General features: G+C 44.3%; 1 long non-coding RNA gene across 1 annotated transcript; it reads left to right on the top strand.

The window, feature by feature from the left end:
- The first annotated feature begins 21,151 nt into the window (after positions 1–21,151).
- On the top strand, positions 21,152–23,635 carry LOC138450990 (uncharacterized). Its single transcript, XR_011260193.1, has 4 exons — positions 21,152–21,229; positions 21,470–21,558; positions 21,647–21,741; positions 21,869–23,635. It is a non-coding gene; the product is annotated as an uncharacterized lncRNA (long non-coding RNA).
- The last annotated feature ends 780 nt before the right edge of the window (positions 23,636–24,415 follow it).

Below are 24,415 nucleotides of genomic sequence, written 5' to 3'. Positions count from 1 at the left end.
AGATAGGCCGGGTAGTTTTTACATGACTACCCCAAAAGGCAAGGCGGAATAGATAGGCTGGGTAGTTTTTACATGCCTACCCTAAAAGGCAATGCAGAATAGATAGGCCTGGTCTATTTTACATGACTACCCCAAAAAGCAAGGCAGAATAGATAGGCCGGATAGCTTTTACATACCTACCCAAAAGGCAAGGCGGAATAAATAGGTTGGGTAGTTTTTACATGACTACCCTAAAAGACAAGGCAGAATAGATAGGCCAGGTAGATTTTACATGACTACCCCAAAAAGGCAAGGCAGAATAGATAAGCTGACTAGATTTTACATGACTACCCCAAATGGCATGGCAGAGTAGACAAGCCAGGTAGTGTTTACATAACTACCCAAAAAGGCAAGGTAAAATAGATAAGATGGGCAGATTGTACATGACTACCCCAAAAGGCAAGGTAGAATCGATAGGCCTGGTTGATTTTACATGACTACCCCAAAATTCAAGGCAGAATAGATAGGTTGGGTAGTTTTTACATGACTACCCTAAAAGACAAGGCAGAATAGATAGGCCAGGTAGATTTTACATGACTACCCCAAAAAGTCAAGGCAGAATAGATAAGCTGACTAGATTTTACATGACTACCCCAAATGGCATGGCAGAGTAGACAAGCCAGGTAGTGTTTACATAACTACCCAATAAGGCAAGGCAGAATAGATAAGATGGGCAGATTGTACATAACTACCCCAAAAGGCAAGGTAGAATCGATAGGCCTGGTTGATTTTACATGACTACCCCAAAATTCAAGGCAGAATAGATAGGTCGGGTAGTTTTTACACAACTCCCCCAAAAGGCAAGGCAGAATAGATAAGCTGGGTAGATTTTACATGACTAGCCCAAAAGGCAAGGCAGAATAGATAGGCCGGGTAGTTTTTACATGACTACCCTAAAAGGAAAGGGAAAATAGATAGGCCGGAGAGCTTTTACATGGCTACCCCAAAAGGCAAGGCGGAATAGATAGGCCGGGTAGTTTTTACATGACTACCCTAAAAGGCAAGGCAGAATAGATAGGCCTGGTCGATTTTACAGGACTACTCCAAAAAGGCAAGGCAGAATAGATAAGCTTACTAGATTTTACATGACTTCCCGAAATGGCATGGCAGAGTAGACAAGCCAGGTCGTTTTTTACATGACTACCCAAAAAGGCAAGACAGAATAGATAGGCAGAAGAGATAGTCTGGGTAGTTTTTACATGACTACCCTAAAAGGAAAGGGAGAATAGATAGGCTGGATAGCTTTACATGACTACCCCAAAAGGCAAGGCAGTATAGATAGGCCGGGTAGTTTTTACATGACTACCCTAAAAGGCAAGGCAGAATAGATAGGCCTGGTAGTTTTTACATGACTACCCTAAAAGGCAAGGCAGAATAGATAAGATGGGCATATTTTACATGACTACCCCAAAAAGTAAGGCAGAATCGATAGGCCTGGTTGATTTTTACAAGACTACCCCAAAAGTCAAGGCAGAGTAGACAAGCCAGGTAGTTTTTACATGACTACCCAAAAAGGCAAGGCAGAGTAGATAAGATGGGCAGATTTTACATGACTACCACAAAAGGCAAGGTAGAATCGATAGGCCTGGTTGATTTTACATGACTACCCCAAAAGTCAAGGCAGAATAGATAGGCCAGGTAGTTTTTACACAACCTCCCCAAAAGGTAAGGCAGAATAGATAAACTGGGTAGATTTTACATTACTACCCCAAAAGGCAAGGCAGAATAGATAGGCCGGGTAGTTTTTACATGACTACCCCACAAGGCAAGGCGGAATAGATAGGCTGGGTAGTTTTTACATGCCTACCCTCAAAGGCAATGCAGAATAGATAGGCCTGGTCTATTTTACATGACTACCCCAAAAAGCAAGGCAGAATAGATAGGCCGGATAGCTTTTACATACCTACCCAAAAGGCAAGGCGGAATAAATAGGTTGGGTAGTTTTTACATGACTACCCTAAAAGACAAGGCAGAATAGATAGGCCAGGTAGATTTTACATGACTACCCCAAAAAGGCAAGGCAGAATAGATAAGCTGACTAGATTTTACATGACTACCCCAAATGGCATGGCAGAGTAGACAAGCCAGGTAGTGTTTACATAACTACCCAAAAAGGCAAGGTAGAATAGATAAGATGGGCAGATTGTACATGACTACCCCAAAAGGCAAGGTAGAATCGATAGGCCTGGTTGATTTTACATGACTACCCCAAAATTCAAGGCAGAATAGATAGGTTGGGTAGTTTTTACACAACTCCCCCAAAAGGCAAGGCAGAATAGATAAGCTGGGTAGATTTTACATGACTAGCCCAAAAGGCAAGGCAGAATAGATAGGCCGGGTAGTTTTTACATGACTACCCTAAAAGGAAAGGGAAAATAGATAGGCCGGATAGCTTTTACATGGCTACCCCAAAAGGCAAGGCGGAATAGATAGGCCGGGTAGTTTTTACATGACTACCCTAAAAGGCAAGGCAGAATAGATAGGCCTGGTCCATTTTACATGACTACCACAAAAAGGCAAGGCAGAATAGATAAGCTGACTAGATTTTACATGACTACCCGAAATGGCATGGCGGAGTAGACAAGCCAGCTAGTTTTTTACATGACTACCCAAAAAGGGAAGCCAGAATAGATAAGCTGAGCAGATTTTACATGACTACCCCAAAAGGCAAGGCAAAATCGATAGGCCTGGTTGATTTTACATGACTAACCCAAAAGTCAAGGCAGAATAGGTAGGCTGGGTAGTTTTTACATGACTACCCTAAAAGGCAAGGCAGAATAGATAAGCTGGGTAGATTTTACATGACTACCCCAAAAGGCAAGGCAGAATAGATAGGCCAGGTAGTTTTTACATGACTACCCTAAAAGGCAAGGCAGAATAGATAGGCTGGGTAGTTTTTACATGACTACCCTAAAAGGCAAGGCAGAATAGATAGGTTGGGTAGTTTTTACATGACTACGCCAAAAAGTAAGGCAGAATCGATATGCCTGGTTGATTTTTACAAGGCTACCCCAAAAGTCAAGGCAGAGTAGACAAGCCAGGTAGTTTTTACATGACTACCCAAAAAGGCAAGGTAGAATCGATAGGCCTGGTTGATTTTACATGACTACCCCAAAAGTCAAAGCAGAATAGATAGGCCAGGTAGTTTTTACACGACCCCCCCAAAAGGTAAGGCAGAATAGATAAGATGGGCAGATTGTACATGACTACCCCAAAAGGCAAGGTAGAATCGATAGGCCTGGTTGATTTTACATGACTACCCCAAAAGTCAAAGCAGAATAGATAGGCCAGGTAGTTTTTACACGACCCCCCCAAAAGGTAAGGCAGAATAGATAAACTGGGTAGATTTTACATGACTACCCCAAAAGGCAAGGCAGAATAGATAGGCCGGGTAGTTTTTACATGACTACCCCAAAAGGCAACGCGGAATAGATAGGCTGGGTAGTTTTTACATGCCTACCCTAAAAGGCAAGGCAGAATAGATAGGCCTGGTCTATTTTACATGACTACCCCAAAAAGCAAGGCAGAATAGATAGGCCGGATAGCTTTTACATGCCTACCCAAAAGGCAAGGCGGAATAAATAGGTTGGGTAGTTTTTACATGACTACCCTAAAAGACAAGGCAGAATAGATAGGCCAGGTAGATTTTACATGACTACCCCAAAAAGGCAAGGCAGAATAGATAAGCTGACTAGATTTTACATGACTACCCCAAATGGCATGGCAGAGTAGACAAGCCAGGTAGTGTTTACATAACTACCCAATAAGGCAAGGCAGAATAGATAAGATGGGCAGATTGTACATGACTACCCCAAAAGGCAAGGTAGAATCGATAGGCCTGGTTGATTTTACATGACTACCCCAAAATTCAAGGCAGAATAGATAGGTCGGGTAGTTTTTACACAACTCCCCCAAAAGGCAAGGCAGAATAGATAAGCTGGGTAGATTTTACATGACTAGCCCAAAAGGCAAGGCAGAATAGATAGGCCGGGTAGTTTTTACATGACTACCCTAAAAGGAAAGGGAAAATAGATAGGCCGGATAGCTTTTACATGGCTACCCCAAAAGGCAAGGCGGAATAGATAGGCCGGGTAGTTTTTACATGACTACCCTAAAAGGCAAGGCAGAATAGATAGGCCTGGTCGATTTTACAGGACTACTCCAAAAAGGCAAGGCAGAATAGATAAGCTTACTAGATTTTACATGACTTCCCGAAATGGCATGGCAGAGTAGACAAGCCAGGTCGTTTTTTACATGACTACCCAAAAAGGCAAGACAGAATAGATAGGCAAAAGAGATAGTCTGGGTAGTTTTTACATGACTACCCTAAAAGGAAAGGGAGAATAGATAGGCTGGATAGCTTTACATGACTACCCCAAAAGGCAAGGCAGTATAGATAGGCCGGGTAGTTTTTACATGACTACCCTAAAAGGCAAGGCAGAATAGATAGGCCTGGTAGTTTTTACATGACTACCCTAAAAGGCAAGGCAGAATAGATAAGCTGGGCATATTTTACATGACTACCCCAAAAAGTAAGGCAGAATCGATAGGCCTGGTTGATTTTTACAAGACTACCCCAAAAGTCAAGGCAGAGTAGACAAGCCAGGTAGTTTTTACATGACTACCCAAAAAGGCAAGGTAGAGTAGATAAGATGGGCAGATTTTACATGACTACCACAAAAGGCAAGGTAGAATCGATAGGCCTGGTTGATTTTACATGACTACCCCAAAAGTCAAGGCAGAATAGATAGGCCAGGTAGTTTTTACACAACCTCCCCAAAAGGTAAGGCAGAATAGATAAACTGGGTAGATTTTACATTACTACCCCAAAAAGCAAGGCAGAATAGATAGGCCGGATAGCTTTTACATACCTACCCAAAAGGCAAGGCGGAATAAATAGGTTGGGTAGTTTTTACATGACTACCCTAAAAGACAAGGCAGAATAGATAGGCCAGGTAGATTTTACATGACTACCCCAAAAAGGCAAGGCAGAATAGATAAGCTGACTAGATTTTACATGACTACCCCAAATGGCATGGCAGAGTAGACAAGCCAGGTAGTGTTTACATAACTACCCAAAAAGGCAAGGTAGAATAGATAAGATGGGCAGATTGTACATGACTACCCCAAAAGGCAAGGTAGAATCGATAGGCCTGGTTGATTTTACATGACTACCCCAAAATTCAAGGCAGAATAGATAGGTTGGGTAGTTTTTACACAACTCCCCCAAAAGGCAAGGCAGAATAGATAAGCTGGGTAGATTTTACATGACTAGCCCAAAAGGCAAGGCAGAATAGATAGGCCGGGTAGTTTTTACATGACTACCCTAAAAGGAAAGGGAAAATAGATAGGCCGGATAGCTTTTACATGGCTACCCCAAAAGGCAAGGCGGAATAGATAGGCCGGGTAGTTTTTACATGACTACCCTAAAAGGCAAGGCAGAATAGATAGGCCTGGTCCATTTTACATGACTACCACAAAAAGGCAAGGCAGAATAGATAAGCTGACTAGATTTTACATGACTACCCGAAATGGCATGGCGGAGTAGACAAGCCAGCTAGTTTTTTACATGACTACCCAAAAAGGCAAGCCAGAATAGATAAGCTGAGCAGATTTTACATGACTACCCCAAAAGGCAAGGCAAAATCGATAGGCCTGGTTGATTTTACATGACTAACCCAAAAGTCAAGGCAGAATAGATAGGCTGGGTAGTTTTTACATGACTACCCTAAAAGGCAAGGCAGAATAGATAAGCTGGGTAGATTTTACATGACTACCCCAAAAGGCAAGGCAGAATAGATAGGCCGGGTAGTTTTTACATGACTACCCTAAAAGGCAAGGCAGAATAGATAGGCTGGGTAGTTTTTACATGACTACCCTAAAAGGCAAGGCAGAATAGATAGGTTGGGTAGTTTTTACATGACTATGCCAAAAAGTAAGGCAGAATCGATAGGCCTGGTTGATTTTTACAAGGCTACCCCAAAAGTCAAGGCAGAGTAGACAAGCCAGGTAGTTTTTACATGACTACCCAAAAAGGCAAGGCAGAATAGATAAGATGGGCAGATTGTACATGACTACCCCAAAAGGCAAGGTAGAATCGATAGGCCTGGTTGATTTTACATGACTACCCCAAAAGTCAAAGCAGAATAGATAGGCCAGGTAGTTTTTACACGACCCCCCCAAAAGGTAAGGCAGAATAGATAAACTGGGTAGATTTTACATGACTACCCCAAAAGGCAAGGCAGAATAGATAGGCCGGGTAGTTTTTACATGACTACCCCAAAAGGCAAGGCGGAATAGATAGGCTGGGTAGTTTTTACATGCCTACCCTAAAAGGCAAGGCAGAATAGATAGGCCTGGTCTATTTTACATGACTACCCCAAAAAGCAAGGCAGAATAGATAGGCCGGATAGCTTTTACATGCCTACCCAAAAGGCAAGGCGGAATAAATAGGTTGGGTAGTTTTTACATGACTACCCTAAAAGACAAGGCAGAATAGATAGGCCAGGTAGATTTTACATGACTACCCCAAAAAGGCAAGGCAGAATAGATAAGCTGACTAGATTTTACATGACTACCCCAAATGGCATGGCAGAGTAGACAAGCCAGGTAGTGTTTACATAACTACCCAATAAGGCAAGGCAGAATAGATAAGATGGGCAGATTGTACATGACTACCCCAAAAGGCAAGGTAGAATCGATAGGCCTGGTTGATTTTACATGAATACCCCAAAATTCAAGGCAGAATAGATAGGTCGGGTAGTTTTTACACAACTCCCCCAAAAGGCAAGGCAGAATAGATAAGCTGGGTAGATTTTACATGACTAGCCCAAAAGGCAAGGCAGAATAGATAGGCCTGGTCGATTTTACATGACTACCACAAAAAGGCAAGGCAGAATAGATAAGCTGACTAGATTTTACATGACTACCCGAAATGGCATGGCGGAGTAGACAAGCCAGCTAGTTTTTTACATGACTACCCAAAAAGGCAAGGCAGAATAGATAAGCTGAGCAGATTTTACATGACTACCTCAAAAGGCAAGGCAAAATCGATAGGCCTGGTTGATTTTACATGACTACCCCAAAAGTCAAGGCAGAATAGATAGGCCCGGTAGTTTTTACACGACCCCCCCAAAAAGGCAAGGCTTTTAGATAAGCTGGGTACATTTTACATGACTACCCCAAAAGGCAAGGCAGAGTCGATAGGCCTGGTCGATTTTACATGACTCCCCCAAAAGGCAAGGCAGAACAGATAGGCCGGGTAGTTTTTACATGACTACCCCAAAAGGCAAGGCGGAATAGATAGGATGGTTAGTTTTTACATGACTGCCCCAAAAGGCAAGGCAGAATAGATAGGCAGAATAGATAGGCCGTGTAGTTTTTACATGACTACCCTAAAAGGAAAGGGAGAATAGATAGGCAGAATAGATAGGCCGGATAGCTTTTACACGACCCCCCAAAAGGCAAGGCAGAATAGATAAGGTGGGTAGATTTTACATGATTACCCCAAAGGCAAGGCAGAGTCGATAGGCCTGGTCGATTTTACATGACCCCCCCCCCAAAGGCAAGGCAGAATAGATAAGCTGGATAGATTTTACATGACTACCTAAAAAGGCAAGGCAGAATAGATAGTCCAGATAGTTTTTACATGACCCACCCAAAAGGCAAGGCAGAGCAGATAGGCCGGGTAGATTTTACATGACTACCCCAAAAGGCAAGGCGGAATAGATAGGCTGGTTAGTTTTTACATGACTGCCCTAAAAGGCAAGGCAGAATAAATAGGCAGAATAGATAGGCCGTGTAGTTTTTACATGACTACCCTAAAAGGAAAGGGAGAATAGATAGGCAGAATAGATAGGCCGGATAGCTTTTACATGACTACCTGAAAAGGCAAGGCGGAATAGATAGGCCCGGTAGTATTTACAAGACAAGGCATAATAGATAGGCCTGGTCGATTTTACATGACTACCCAAAAAGGCAAGGCAGCATAGATAAACTGGGCAGATTTTACATGACTACCTAAAAGTCAAGGCAGAATCTATAGGCCTGGTTGATTTAACATGACTACCCCAAAAGGCAAGGCAGTATAGATAGCTGGGTAGTTTTTACATGACTACCCAAAAAGGCAAGGCAGAATAGATAAGCTGGGTAGATTTTACATGACTACCCCAAAAGGTAAGGCAGAGTCGATAGGCCTGGTCGATTGTACATGACTCCCCCAAAAGGCAAGGCAGAACAGATAGGCAGGGGTAGGTTTTGCATGACTACCCAAAAAGGCAAGGCATAATAGATAGGCCAGGTATTTTTTACACAACCCCCCCAAAAGGGAAGGCAGGATAGATAGGCCGGGTAGTTTTTACATGACTACCCCAAAAGGCAACACAGAATAGATAGGCAGAAGAGATAGTCTGGGTAGTTTTTACATGACTACCCTAAAAGGAAAGGGAGAATAGATAGGCCAGATAGCTTTTACATGACTACCCCAAAAGGCAAGGCAGAATAGATAGGCCGGGTAGTTTTTACATGACTACCCTAAAAGGCAAGGCAGAATAGATAGGCCGGGTAGTTTTTACATGACTACCCTAAAAGGCAAGGTGGAATAGATTGGCCGGGTAGGTTTTACATGACTACCCTAAAAGGCAAGGCAGAATAGATAGTCCAGGTAGTTTTTACATGACTACCCTAAAAGGAAAGGGAGAATAGATAGGCCAGATAGCTTTTACATGACTACCCTAAAAGGCAAGGCGGAATAGATAGGCCAGGTAGGTTTTACAGAGGCCCCAGCCTTTGCTGTGCTGAGGAACTGGGAATTTACCCCAGGTCCCCTTTCTCCAAATCCTCTGTCTTCTCCTACAAGTTCAGGCTTTGCCCCAGTGCCCTGCTAAATCCAGCAGCCGTAAAGCCAACAGTTATAACTTCTGTGAAGATATTAGATGGGCATTTTCTAGGCACGGATTCAGATTCCCAGGTACTCACACCAGTTTGCGTGGTTACCATGTCATGGCCAGGTAGTACCGTTATGGCAGTGCCTGGCAAATGCCTACTTATGCCCACACACAAAAGTAAAACATGTTGGCCAAAGCTTCTGTGCAGAGATGGCAGAGTCTTTACTTGGCTGATCGAGCTGCGATGGCTGCTTCTCACGCTGGATTTTCTGGATGGGATTTTGAGGAGGATCGCTCAGGGATATATAGGGGAGGATGGATGAAGCTGATTCCAGCAAGCGTGACGCCCAATGTGCATGCGTTCATTTACCGGAAAAAGAGGGCAAGTCTCTTGGTGCACCTACCCTTTTAATTTTAATACTGTGTACTGGATGCTGGCAAATTCTGTAGTATCTTCTAAACAGTCCTCGCGTAGAGCTTCGGCACTTCCTGTATGCAACAAATTAGATAACTTAATGTCGCCAACCACCAGTGACTCCATTATCTCCACCACACTAAAAACATGGATACCTAATTCATGCGTAAAGTGGCACACCCGGAAGCTAAAAACTGATTCATTTCAATATGATATGATTGGTTATTTATAACACACTTAATACTCAGGGGTTTCTAAGCGTGGACCCAGGGATTGCACCTGTGTTGTTCCGTATCGTCTTTCTTCCAAGGCGAGCATGTTGCCCCTAAGCTATCCTCCCGAGAGGATGGTGCATCGACCACACACACTGTGAACCCGAAGACAACAAATTATAAAAATGTGCCCTCTGGTGAGTTGTATATACATGCAACACCCAAGACGCACATTGCACCCGAGGTACGGCGCTCAGCCAGTCAAGTAACTGGAACATCAGGCAGAGGACGAGAATACAAAATCACCGCCTGCTGTCCCAGCTACCTGAGGCCCATCCCAGGGTGGCATTTTTCTTTTCTTCTTTCAATATGGGGACACACCTGGTAGCCTCTTCCTGTTGCCTCTCTGCCCCCAAAATGACCTGATTACCCCGCCACCTCCTCCACTTACCTGAGCTCCTCCCGTCTGGCCCCCGCCATAAACATGGAAAATGGAGCGGGAAATGAAGCACTTCTCGCCTTGCTGCTCTTGATTCTAACAAGGATAGACATTAGCTTTGATGGCAATAGAACATGCAGATTATTGAGTTATGCCATGATGAAGGACTGTTTAGAGTTTGACATGCACTGGCACATTATGTATCTGTATGAACGAAGAACTGAATAAATATAGTTTATTGCAAAAGCCGCATTGGATTATTCAACTTAATAATTGACTACTATCATTGAACATGAACAGACATTCTTGAAGATCTCAATAAAACCACTTAGTGGTTCTTAGGGAGTGCAGCCCTCCCCGACAGCTAGACAGCCTTGGTCCTTTTTCTGTCTGAAGGGAAATCTGTGTCACATTCTGTGAGAAACATTCCCATCTCTTTAAGGGAAGAGGTAAAAAGGAATTTGAAACACTAAAAAAGGAAGGAATAATTGAAGAAGTAGAAATGTCAGAATGGGGTTTACCTATCGTAGAATCGAGGAAGGCAAATGGTAAAGTGAGCATATGTATGGATCTAAGAGATTTGAATAAAAGTAAAGTAGTGGAGAAATATCCGTTAACAGTGATATTAGAAATATTAAATCTGGTAGGCAAGGCCGATATATTTCCACAATTGATTTGTCAGTAGCTTATCACCAAATACAGTTGCACCAACAATCCAGGAAATATATGACATAACCCCATATGGAATGTATAGATATGTAAGGATGACTTTTGGTTTGACATCTGCTGCTGCCGTGGTTCAACGCATAACGTCAACGCATAGATAGCTAGCATTTTAGGGAAATCACCTATAATCATATTTAGAAGAGCAGATAGGTGTTACCGATCGGTAGTTACTAACAACCCGGTAGGGATGTCTGGTGCTGGTAAGTGGGTCTCATGGCCAGGGAAGTTGAGAGAGGAAGGCGATGGCCCTAGCGCCAATCATTCCCAGTCCCTTAGAATCAACACCAGAAGCAGCCATTCTGACCATTACGTTTTTAAATAAACACCCTTGTACTTTCTATAAGGGTCAGTGAGGTTCTTTGTGATGGGCCGCCCCGTCACAATAGGGACCAAGAGAAGATAATAATGTTTGCATCCAGAGCAGTGACACATGCTGAAGTACGATATAATAGTTGAACAAGGTGAAACCATGGTCTCGAGAAGGGTGGCCGGAAAAGGAGACTTTGGAGGAAAGGTAAAAGGGGGTATTATATGGTTATGGAAGAGTTATCTACTGAGGTTGGATGGCTTATGAGGAGATGTGAGGTGATACCCCCTGTTTTATTAAGGGTACAGATCATTAATTTAGCTCATGAGGGCCATCCTGATATCAAAATAACCATGAGAAAGGACACTCGCAATGTACACTCACAGATTTGGTGTATGCATCATTCTACATATTGTGGGCCATATTAAATTGGTCTACAAAAAGTCATGCCGTGAATTAGGACGGCTATTTTAAGATTTTATTGTGTGTAACCTGGGAGCAAATTGAAAACCACGTTCACGTGATTACTGCACCTTAATACAATGGTAGCACAGTGTTGGGGAATCATCTAGGAGTTTCAGAACTCCATTTCCCAGCTGCACCTGTGGTGCACACCCGGGTGACAGATTGGGTGGTACCGTATTTATTTGTTGTTTGCTTGTTACGCTCTTATACAGGAAGCAACTACTGTTTCAAGGCACCCACAGAGCACAGAGCAACAGGCAGGGGACAGGGGGTGATAGACAATGTAATTACAACAATGTTCAATAATTAAATAAAACAATATAAGAAGAGACAATGGGGAGGGGAAGACAAACCTATTATTCCTTTTGAGTGTTCAGAACGTGCAAGTGCAGAAGCGAGAGGGTATGGGAAAGGTGATGTGGTGCACGTGGGAGAGCAGCAGGTGAAGTGCTATGAAAAGGTAAGTGCAAGCCTCCAAAAGTGGAGGGTGGGCTGAGGCAAGCGCAGAGGACGGACAGCAGCTGGCATGATACAATGTGGGAGGTCAGGGCTCCGAGGATGCATAAGGGCCCTGCACACCAATCAAACTACTGTGCGATTAGCAGGGGAGAGAGGGAGGGAAGGAGGAGGTAAAGAGGAAGGTCTTGAGGCACTTCAAGAATTTAAGAAGGTCCTGCTCAAGATGAAGAGGGAGGGGGAGGCTGTTTCAAAGAAGGGAGCCAGCTGAGTAAATCGCTCGACCACCTGCCCTCTGTTTAGGGAATCGCTTTAAACACAGGGAATTGGTGCCAGAAGAGCACAGGGGTCTAGAGGAGGAATATTTAGTCAGAAAGAGTTGCAGATAATGTGGTCCCGGCCCCAGACAGCCTTGTGGATGATACAGAGGGATTTGAATGTAATCAGTGCTGCAACCGTGAGCCAGTGAAGACTTTGTAGGGCAGGAGAGATGGGTCCCTGTGCTTGAGGCCAAGGATAAATCTTGCTGCCCTATTCTGGAATAGCTGTAGGGGTCACAGAGTGGGCGAAGGTAGATTAAGGAGGAGGTTATTGCAATAGTCAAGCCTAGAGGGAATCAGAGCCTGGGTAGCATTGAGCCTCTGGGGGAAGACGAGGAAAGGCAGAATTACTTTGAGAAGGAAGAGCTGAAAGTGAGACTTCTGGGCAATGTCCTGATGTTATGGAGGAAGGAGAGAGAGGAGCCAAAGATGACTCTGAGGTTTCTGGCTTCCGAAGAGGGAGCAGGGGGAGGGCCTATGGAAAAAGACCAGAGTGAAGGGATGAAGTTAGGTGCAGGGGTCCCAATGGGAAGGCACTCTGTTTTGCTGGCATTGAGGTAAAGATCATTGAAAGTGCACGAGGCCTGGATGGAAGAGAGGCAGTCAGGGATGATGGAGGGTGCCAGGGCATCTGCAGGAAGTTTGAAAAAGAGTTGTGTGCCATCAGCATAGCACTGGAAGTTGGGGAGAAGGAGGAGATGAGGCGTTCAAGCAGAGCAAGGTAGATGTTAAAGAGCCAAGAGGAGAGGATAGAGCCCTGGGGGACACCACAGGCGGAGAAGGAAGTAGAGGAGGAGAAGGTGCCCAGGAAGGACGGAAGTCACTCTAGTGCCCACTCCGAGATAGCAGGGGTGTCATGGAGCCTTTTTATGAAGATGGAGTGGATGACTGTGTCAAATGCAGAAGTGAGATCAAGAAGGATGAGGACAGCAGGGGAGCCCTAGGCTTTAACTGGCCTGCATAAGCGTGAAGTGGTGACGTGAAGCCTGTTTAGGCATGTTTGCAGCCTGGGCAACAGTCGGCAGGTAATGCTGACCTTGCTAAGAACTGGACACTGGAATGAGAAGATAGAGAATCTATAAATCAGGTTATTTAGCATTGAAGTTGAGTGGTTGTGTATTGTAGGCACCAGGAATATAACTGGGGAATACAAATATGATATGCTTACCCTGAGAGAATTGGATAATAACAAGGGTCATTTTACACTTGGAACATTAAGTAAAATGCAGGATCTGGGGATTTTTAAGCCCATATTTGATGTCCATAGAATATCCTCTGGAGTGGTTAAGCCAATAATGAAAGAAGCATTCATTATTGATAGATTTGCTTGGGCTCATGCAGTCGAAGTGGCAGAACCTATTGATGCATATCATTGAGATATGCTCTGTATTACTGACACGTGGTATTCTGGTGGTTAACAGGCCTCCCTCCATTACCTAGTGCCAGAAGACTATCAGATACAGTTTATAAATCGAGAGGGTAAGGGGGGGGCATAGAGGCCATCTATAGATCGCACTGCAAGTTTCCTACCTAGAAACCTTTGATTAGGAGTATGGGTCGCAGGCGGGACAGGTGACTATTGGGCTGTCTTCGACCTTTTCAGTGAAAATTGTTCTGGCTCAGAGACCCCCGGGACCAGCTGTGATTTTTCTGAAGCACCTGGACTCCTTTTTAACTCTTACAGGCAGTAGACATAAAGAATTGTTACTTTTGGGAGACTGGAATATCTGGTTAGATGACCATACAACTCGAGATTAGAAAGAATTTTGTGAAATTATGGGCAATCATGGATTATCTCCATTGGCGACTGCTTCATCCCATAAAAAAGGCAATTTCCTGGATGTACTGTTCATGAGAGGCAACAGTATTACATTGTTAGAGACCGTCCCTGTTCAATGGTCTGATCACTTTGTACAAAGGGGAGAAAACTGGACATGAAAGACAGACCTGTGGCCATTAGTTCATAAACGTAAACACCTAAGATCCCAGGAGCAGAGGTTAAGGGAACTTTAGCCTCTATTGATGCTGCGCTGTTTAGTGAGGAATATTTTACCGCTGGACCAGGATTTTGGATGCAATACGTGCTAAAAACGCACCTTGGAAACCCATGAAGAAGAAAATATCTCAACCCTGGTTCACCCAATCTTGAGTCCCTCTTCGTAGACAGGTCATCCCAGCAGATTGGAAATGGATGGATGGCCGAACCTTAGATGATGCTAGTAGGGCCAAAAAGGCTGTAAATAGTACAAGCAACCTATCTTTAAGGCGCAGATGGACTTCCTTCACAAGGATATATGTGAAGCAAAAGGTCAGTCAAGAGATTTGTATGCAGTGGTGTCTAGGTTCTATCAGCCAAGTTGTATTGTTTCATCTATTGAGCCCTCCTAGTACAGGCCAATATCTTTAATATGTTCTTTAAGGAGAAGATTGAATGTATTCAGAAGACTATTCCGACTAAGCTTCAGCTCGGACTACCAGGTTCGCCCCGTCTATGTCCGCCTCGACTGATGATTTCATCGTGCCCAGTACAAGGTGAGACAGCTGAGCTTTTTGCTCCATTAGACTTCCATCCGATAGCAGAGGACTATGTACAATCACTTGTTATAGCCCTCAAACCTACAAATGAGTCTCTGTTCCCATTTGGTTCAAGAAATGTCACAGTATGACTGATTTCATAAACAAATCTTTGGTCCACAGATTTGTGCCACAAAAGCTAAAGAATGGCATCATTACGCCACTAATAAAAAAATAAATAAAAACCTGGACACAGCTAGTCTCTGGAATTATCGGCCAGTAGCAGGTCTCGTGTGGCCGGGAACAATCCTGGAGAAGATGGTAACCCAAGAAAAAATAAGGGAAGCCTGATTAACATCTATGGCCCTCCATGCGATTCAACAGTAGAGTAAGAGGAGGGTGGGCCAACTAGACCAAAGATAACAGCTAACGATTTCTTAAATCATCGTAGCATCATATTTATTGTACAAATGCAGTCACAATTGTACAAAAAGTTAACAAATGCGGCTCAATATACCAAAAAACCACATCCCTCCATGTACTCTTAATTCACGACACGGCACCGAAACGGCTCTCTTGGACCTAAAGAACCAAATGGACGATCTAAGAGACGCAGGGAAACCTGCTCTCCTTCTGCTCCTGGATCTATCCGCCGCCTTTGACCTGGTGGACCACAACACCTTGTGTCACCATCTAGCTACCCAAGCTAACTTTTCCCCCAAAGCTTGTGAATGGATTTCCTCCTTCCTCCAAGAAAGGGCCATGAAAGTCTTCTCCGATTCAGCCTGTGCCACCCCTAGCCACATCACCTGCGGTGTGCCTCAGGGCTCATGTATCGCGCCCACGCTCTACAACCTCTTCACGAGGCCACTGTTCAGCGTCCTTGACTCCCTGGGCATCTCGTATACTAACTATGCGGATGACACCCAGGTCCTCATCCCACTCACAGGCGACTACCTGGCGGATACTAAAACTCTTACCACCATCTACTCCACTATCCAATCATGGATGGCAGACAACTGGCTATGCCTCAATAGTGAAAAAACCGAACTCCTCCTCATAGGAGCACCTTCCACGCTGGGGAACCTCGGTGTACAGTACTCTTCCTTCACTATTGACAACATTCCCATCAAGGTCTCCAATCATGTGAAGACACTCGGAGTCTACCTAGACTCCGACTTGTCAATGGATAGACAGGTCAATGCCATTGCCTCCTCCTCAGCCTATTACTCGAAAGTCCTCAACGCTGCCAGACCTTTCTTGTCACGCCAGAATTGCCTCACCATTGCCAGGGCAATAATTGGATCTAGGCTGGACTACTGTAATGCCCTACTCGTTGGGACCTCCAATAAGAACCTGGCCAAACTTCAGCTAGTTCAAAATAATGCACTTAGGGCGGCCACAGGCACCACGAGAAAAGACCACATCTCAGAAGTCAGAAGACAGGCACACTGGCTTCCGGTGAAAGAGAGGATTGTTTTCAAAACACTCGCCCTCACCCACAAATGCCTCCATGAACTTGCTCCACCCTACCTGACCCAAAGAATCACCAAGCACTCTGCCACCAGACCATTAAGAACGTGCTATTCCAACACGATTGTCACGCCCAAATCACGCAAGGTGCGCGCCGGTGGTGCCAGCTTTCCCACGCGGGCCGCCACCCACTGGAACGCACTGCCACCTCACATCAGAATGATTGAATCCCACCAAGCCTTCCGCAAAGCTGTTAAAACCAAGCTCTTTGTATGAAACGTATGAAACGTACCTGACTGCATTCTGTCACTGTATTATTATTATCATTCTTCACTTGTAACTATGCCTGTAATTGTGTATCCATAAGACCTCTCGTCTCATGCATATCTGCTGAATTAAGAATCCAACACCTACTTGTAACAGCGCCTCGATGTCCATGGGCTGCAAGTGCGCTATACAAATGTGAATAAATAAATAAATAAATAAATAACTTACACACGCATTCATCATACTCACATACATTGGGACAAACTAGTGATATGTCATTGATATCACAAATACTAATCAACCAAATGTCAGTTTAACACTCTGTTATTTTACAATGTGACCCTCTGTCTGTATTCAGGGGTTAGAAACTGTTGTCGACATATGTTTTGGTTGAGTTCTCTCAGCAAGGGTGGAGGTCCCCTTGTCCGGTAATTTTGGTCAACCTTCTTCAGGACGGATTGAAATCGCCAAATCCGCCTTGCCTCTTCATAACACAAAAGAGTGGGGTGTGTGTGTGGCTAAAGAGCCTCAGTTCTGGGAAATAAAAATATGAAAGCCTGTATTAGTCTTGTCAGTGTCCATTTTGTCATCTCTGTTTGTTTAAAACCTTTACATTGTAAAAGATACAGCTGTCTTCCTCGGCTGTATGGTACCGACTCACCTCCTCTGGACTACCATGGACCGGGGAAGCGGTAGTTGGAATCAATCCTGGCGTGTGTGCTCCCACTTGTGGTGCCTCACGTCATGTTTGATGTCCTGTAATATAACAATACCAGATCATACAAAAAACTAGACCATGACCCCACCGAAAGATTGCAAGATGAAATCAAAAGTCTCATTACAAGAAGAATGGATTTGCCAGGATGAAGCCAGATTTCTCAACAAAGAACATCCCAAGAAGGCAGTATTTTATATACTACCCAAGGTACATAAGAGCCTTGACAATCCACCAGGTAGACCGATTGTGTAGGCAATAGATTGCTTACCTAAACCTCTATCCATCTACAGTGAGTTTTTTCTAAAACCATTTGTCCTAGCCATGACATCCTACATCAAAGGCACCACAGACATGATCGAAATTCTCCAAGGTATCACCGTACAAGAAGGCGATCTTCTAGTCACTATGGACGTTGAGGCCTTATACACGTCCATCCCACAACTGGAATGCCTCGAAGCAGTAGCAGAAGTGCTAGACACACGCAACAGACCACACAACCCGCCGACAGTATTTATACTAGAATGCTCTAGGATTGCAATGACAGAAAACTTCTTTCTCTTCAAAAATCAAATTTACAAACAACAGAAAGGGGTGAGCATGGGGGCAACTTTCGTACCCCATGTAGCTGATTTATACATGGACAAGTTTGAGTCAAGACACATCACGGAAGTATTACAAGACCAGGCACGCGGACAACTTAAGATGTGGCGTCGCTACATTGACGACGTATTTATCATCCGGCGAGGAGACAATACATCTTTACTAACTTTCCATAAGTGGCTCAACACATGTGACACCAATATCAAATTCACTATTGAATGGAGCCGACACCAGGTAATTTCCTGGTCTTGATGATTAAAAAACAAGACAGAAATTTGGCCACCTCACTATACTGGAAAACCACGGATCAAAACACCCTGCTCCACTACTCTAGTTTTCACCCTGAGAGTCTTAAATACAATTTACCATATGAACAATTTTTGAGGATCCGATCGAACTGTACGGACAGAGAAGATTACAACACACATGCCACACAACTAAAAGAATGACTCGGCACACAGGGCTACCCGAAACATCTGATTAAAATAACTTAAAAAGAGCTGCAAACACAAACAGAGAACTTACCCTACAAAGCAAGGATAAAAAACCTAATGAGAGATTAGTCTGTGTTACCACATATAACCCTATCAGCAACAAGATTAAAAAGATCATCAACCACAACTGGGATTTAGTACAAAAACACAGGAGCCATGTCCAAAAAACCAATGTTTGCCTTCAAACGTAACTGCAATCTACGGCAAAAGCTGGTCGACACATATCGTGAGAAACCAAAAGAACAAGCCGTCCTGATTCAGTGGGGACTCCCCCCAATTACTGGACATTATAAATGTGGCAAATGTAGTATATGCCCCCTGACTGAGACCAAACACAACTTCCAATATGGGGCCAAGACATGGATGATGAAAAGCCACACCAATTGCCAAACAAAAAATGCTATCTATGTCATATCATGCCCATGTCACCTACTATATGTGGGCAAAACTACAAGAGAGGTCAGGGTGAGAATCGGTGAGCACCGGTCCTGTATCCGGCAGATGGGGAGCAGGTGCAAGTGGATCTAGGTCACCTGGCCTAAGCCCCAACCCACCTGGTGCCTTCCTGCTTGCTGCTCTTTTTCACCACTTAGCAAGCCCCACCCACCTGGTGCCTCCTGGTGCCTTCCTGCCTCTTTTCCTTTGCAGATGGGGAGCAGGTGCAAGTGGATCTAGGTCACCTGGCCTAAGGTCAAACCCACCTTGTGCCTTCCTGCTTGCTGCTCTTTTTGCACCACTTAGCAAGCCTCGCCCACCTGGTGCCTTCCTGCCTGCTGCTCTTTTTCACCACTTAGCAAGCCCTGCCCACCTTGTGCCTTCCTGCTTGCTGTTCTTTTTCACCACTTAGCAAGCCCCGCCCACCTGGTGCCTTCCTGCCTGCCGCTCTTTTTCACCACTTAGCAAGCCCCGCCCACCTGGTGCCTTCCTGCTTGTGGTTCTAGGTCACCTGGCCTAAGCACCACCCACATTCTTAGCCCTGCCTCTGCCTTCCTGCTCTTAACTGTTCGATCAAGGGCGTCTCTCGTCCGGGCGTCCTAAGCGAAGGGCAGACAAAGGAAAGGGCAATTCCTGTTTGGACCTGGCCAGACAAAGAAAAGGGCAATTCCTGTTTGGACCTGGGCAGACGAAGAAAGGGGCAATTCCTGTTTTGACCTGTTTGGACCAGGAGGATCCAGGGCCCGACCCCCTGCTCAGACAGCAGGTAAGCATGCACCAACATGTGTTACTCCCTCTGTCCCCACAGGCCACCCCCACCGCCTCTGGTCCCCTGTGATGTTCCCTTGTGCCCCCACCTTTCTCGCACACAGATGTTGCCTGTTTTGCTGGACTCTTCTACCCTGTTCCCCCCTCACCACCCTCAAGCCTACTTCTGCAGGAGTCTGTCCTGATAAATTCTGGTTTCACCATCACCGTCTTGTGGCCAATGCTGGATTTGACTTTTATGGACTTCATTCATTCACGGTGCGTCATCCTTTCTCAACTCTCATGCTGAACTTCCTTTGCATCTTGTACTGGTGGGCCCGAATTATGCTGTTCCCATCTTCATCTTGTATCCTAGCTTGCAACAATATGTGTTACTACTGACTTCTGCAATTGTATTCACTCTCCCCTCTTGCTTCTCCACTCTTTTGACTGCTAACTCTCTGTTCTCTCCTCCTTTCCCTTCTCCCTTTTCCTATCTCCTCCCCTTACTTTCTTCTATGCACTTACTTAATCAGAATTGTCCCTGGACCTAGTATGATAGCAACCTCGTCTGTCTCCTCCTCCCTCCCCTTTCTGGTTTTTTCCTCCCCACCGCCCCTCCAGCACTATCTGAAATGTCGTCAGGCCTAGTATGATAGTCGCTTGTTTTGTTCCTCCCCTACCTTTCTGCACCCCTCTCCCTCACCTTTTGTTTTTCTCCGGCTCTACCAGAAATGTCGTCAGGCCTAGTACGGTAGTCGCCTGTCTGTTTCCATTTCCTTCCCACCCTCCCCCTCCCTTCCTTATCTATGTCTTACCTCTTGCTCTATCTGAAATGTCGTCAGGTCAAGTACGATAGTTAATTTCACATCCTTACTGTTCATGGCCTGTAAGAATGTCATTGTATTTTCCCTTGTTCCCTCCCTTGCCTTGAAGCGCTTTGAAACACAATGTCTATAGGTGCTGTATAAATAAACTATCATATCATATCATATCAGGAACCACACACCAGACAAACCCCTGGTGGACCATTTCAACAAAAATGGGGGAGACATGGCAAGTGCCCTGCACCGTCTAGAACAAAAATGGATCTATTCTTTAGATACAGTAATACACGGTTTGAAAATTTCAGTAGAATGGAATGCATTAAACAGTAAATAAATCAATGGACCTGGCAGTCATACTGCATGATCTGTCCAGAACCACTGAGAACGACATTGTGTCAATTAATCTTCTTTCCGTCTCCCCTACTATATTTCCAATAGTCTGAGGAGATATGCAACCAATGATATTACAAGAATTCCGACCCAATGAAGCCCATACCGTGTTTTCCAGCATTTGAGCCATTCCCTACCTGGACTATATTGCCCACAATTCTATGTCCACATGCAACACGAATCGGCAACCAATCCAAGCGCAACACCAGGTAAGTAACCACCAATCAAGAACACACGTAATACATTAAAATACCTAGAATTATGTATTGTGGGGATTCAATAGGTCCACCCGCACCTATTGTCTGAGTCTTTTTCAAAGAGGACTCCATTCCCCACAATTCCTAATGGACACGTGACACGGATCGCTATCCAATCCGGACACGCACCTACGTTGCCTTAGTAACGGCAGTAACACCGCTCGAGGAAGAAGACGCAGGTTACACGCCCGGACCTCTGCAGCCGGCGATAGAAATGATTTGCTGATCATACGTTGCCAGAAGGTAAGTAACACTCACTCTGCCACCCCAGGTTACTGCTGATTATTCCATGCCGCTCGAGCAGTACTGTGACCTACACCGCCCTTCCATTTATATTTCCTCAGCCTGACAACGCGTTTATATGCGCTCGCCCATTTGCGGTGACTGAGCCAAGCAGGCGGCCATCTAAAGGAAGCTATTTCTACTTTTGCTGTACACAGAAGGTGACGTGTTCTTCCCCATGGTTTGTTTCCTCTTCTGCAGGCGCATTAATAACGAAATTAGACAACTGGGCAGTTCCTTTTGGCTATGTGTCCCGCAGAGCTGGTCATACAAGAATAACAAAAACAATAGTGAGTATGAGCATATAATGGCAGCATATGAGGTCATCTATAATATTAGACACCTTTCTGAGGCCCATGTCCTTACATTATATTACAGGACATCAAACATGACGTGAGGCGCCACAAGTGGGAGCACACACGCCAGGATTGATTCCAACTACCGCTTCCCCGGCCCCTGGCAGTCAAGAGGAGGTGAGTCGGTACCATACAGCCGAGGAACACAGCTGTATATTTTACCATGTAAAGGTTTTAAACAAACAGAGATGACAAAATGGTCACTGACAAGACTAATACAGTCTTTCATATTTTTATTTCCCAGAACTGAGGCTCTTTAGCCACACACACCCCTAACTTGTTTGTGTTATGAAGAGGCAACGCGGATTTGGCAATTGCACTCCGTCCTGAAGAAGGTTGACAAAAATTACCGGACAAGGGGACCTCCACCCTTGCTGAGAGAACTCAACCGAAACATATGTCGACAACAGTTTTCTAACCCCTGAATACAGAGAGAGGGTCACATTGTAAAATAACAGAGTGTTAAACTGACATTTGTTTGATTAGTATTTGTGATATCAATGACATATCACTAGTTTGTCCCAATGTATGTGAGTATGATGAATGCGTGTGTAAGTTATGAATGAATAGTACATGGAGGGATGTGGTTTTTGGTATATTGAGCTGAATTTGTTAATTTTTTGTACAACTGTGACTGTATTTGTACAATAAATATGATGCAACTATGATTTAAAAAATAGTTAGCTGTCAACTTTGGTCTAGTTGGCCCACCATCCTCTTACTCTACTGAAGATGGTAACCTGTCAGTTACAGGACTACATAGAAAAGGAAGTGCTGTTGGACTGCTTCCAATCAGTTTGGTACAGAGACGGCACTGTTGTCTGTGCAGGATGAACTGTTAAGGGTCGCAGATCAAGATGAGCTATCACTGTTGGTGATGCTGGACCTTTCCTTGGCCTTCGGCATGGTCAACCACCACAATCTGCTCAACCGCTTGAGAGTGGTAGGAAAGGTTTATGGAAATGCCAACAAGTGGTTTGGTTCATTCTTGGCCGACCAACAACAGCATGTTGAATTGGGGGGATATATGTCAGATCCTATTGTAATGTGGTGTGGCGTACCACAAGAGTCTTCTTCATTGCCCCCCTAGTGTTTGAACTGTATTTGCAGCCTTTGATGGATATTCTGAGGAGTCATGGGGTGACCTATCATTCTTATGTCGATGACACCAAGGTTTTCACCAAAATTGAAAATATTGAGGAATTATTTTGTAGGGTCAAACAGTGTCTGAAAGAAGTAAGTGAGTGGATGTCTAAAAACAAGCTTCAATTGAATGCATCCAAAATGGAGCTAACACTGTTTGGACCCAAACATCAAATCACGTCCGCAAAAGAATCCCTGGCCCCTATCATCCTGGGCGTAGAACTTGGGTTTGCTTCCTGGATCTACAATCTGGGCTGTATCTGGCAGGATAATCTTGGAAGCGAGGGTTAGGTTGGTGCCAAAGTGCAGGCAGTTTTTTTACTCACTGCGATTGCTACGGCAAGTCTTGCCATTTATCCCAGGTGAAGATCCTGTGATTATGGTGGGTGCTATGACAAATGCCCATTTGGACTATTGCAATAGTCTACTGATGGTCATTCCAGCCAAACATTTGCATAGGCTTTAAAAAGCACAGAATGCAGCTGCGCGATTGCTCGGCTAAGTAGATCGGTTCATGTATCCTCTTTTCTTCGAACACTGCATTGCACGGCAGTGAAGGACACGAGCAAATTCAAGATGGCGTTTCTGATTTTTAAATGTTTAAAAAGACTGGCCTCAGATTATTTGAGAGACAAAATCTGTCTCTACCAGCCAACAAGGATGTTACGATCTAGAGATCAGCTGTTGTTGACTCCCTCCATTGGTCTCAAGAGGAAATAGGTTTGCTGTCTTTAGCCCAAGGTTATGGAGTAGTATGCCTGTAATGCACTCAAGATCTTTCATTTTAATTAAGTAGTGTGGAGGGGCGTCTACAGCAGGAATTTGTGGGTGTACCATTTCTCAGTCTTTTGTGCTTTGATATCTACTGCACCGCTTTACGGTTAAGTTTGTCCTGTGCATGTTGCAAATACTGAAAATAAAAATCAAATCAAAATATGGTGAGATTTTGTGCACCCAATGCAAACTGTGACAAAAATATGGCGACAAATAAACTACCACTTAATCCTGTTACTGTGCCTAAAGGACCATGGGTGGAATTGAGATTAGATATTATAGGTCCTTACGAGGGTTTCGTTTTTGCTGTTGTTGGTGGATAGATGCCCACGTTGGCTGGAGGGAGCCACCATAGACAGGATTACATCTAGAACTGTGATAGGATTTTTAGAAAAAGAATTTAGGAGAGAAGGAAATCCTGAAGTTGTGTTTAGTGATAACGGATTGAAATACAGAGCCAAGGTAATGCAAGAATGTTGTAGTCTGTCAGGGTTCAAGTGGAAGTTTTCTTCTATATATCATCCAGAAACCAATGGAATGGTGGACAGAATGAACAGAGTGTTAGAAAGTTGCATCAAATAAACTTTAGCAAATAGTTCAGAGCAGAGAAGGGATTTGCGTGACTTGATATGGAGTATACAATGTGACACCACATAGTGCTACAGGAGTTTCCCTTCTGATGAGAGGCAGAGAACCTAATAGAGGGTTTGATGAGAGGCAGAGAACCTAATAGTCCATTTTCTCCTGCATGGTTAAATGAAATGATGGGATTAAAAAGGTGGATGGGGGTTTCATTTCAGAAAAAATGTTGTCAACACAAAGGAAGTATAAGGAAATTGAAGGGGATTATAAAGATAAATCATTGTGAAGTATC

This window comes from Ambystoma mexicanum, chromosome 1p (genome assembly GCF_040938575.1).
Source record: "Ambystoma mexicanum isolate Mex_15411 chromosome 1p, UKY_AmexF1_1, whole genome shotgun sequence".
NCBI classification, from domain to species: Eukaryota; Metazoa; Chordata; class Amphibia; order Caudata; family Ambystomatidae; genus Ambystoma; species Ambystoma mexicanum.
Note: the sequence above shows the minus strand (reverse complement) of the source record. Positions and strands in the feature narration are given on the sequence as shown.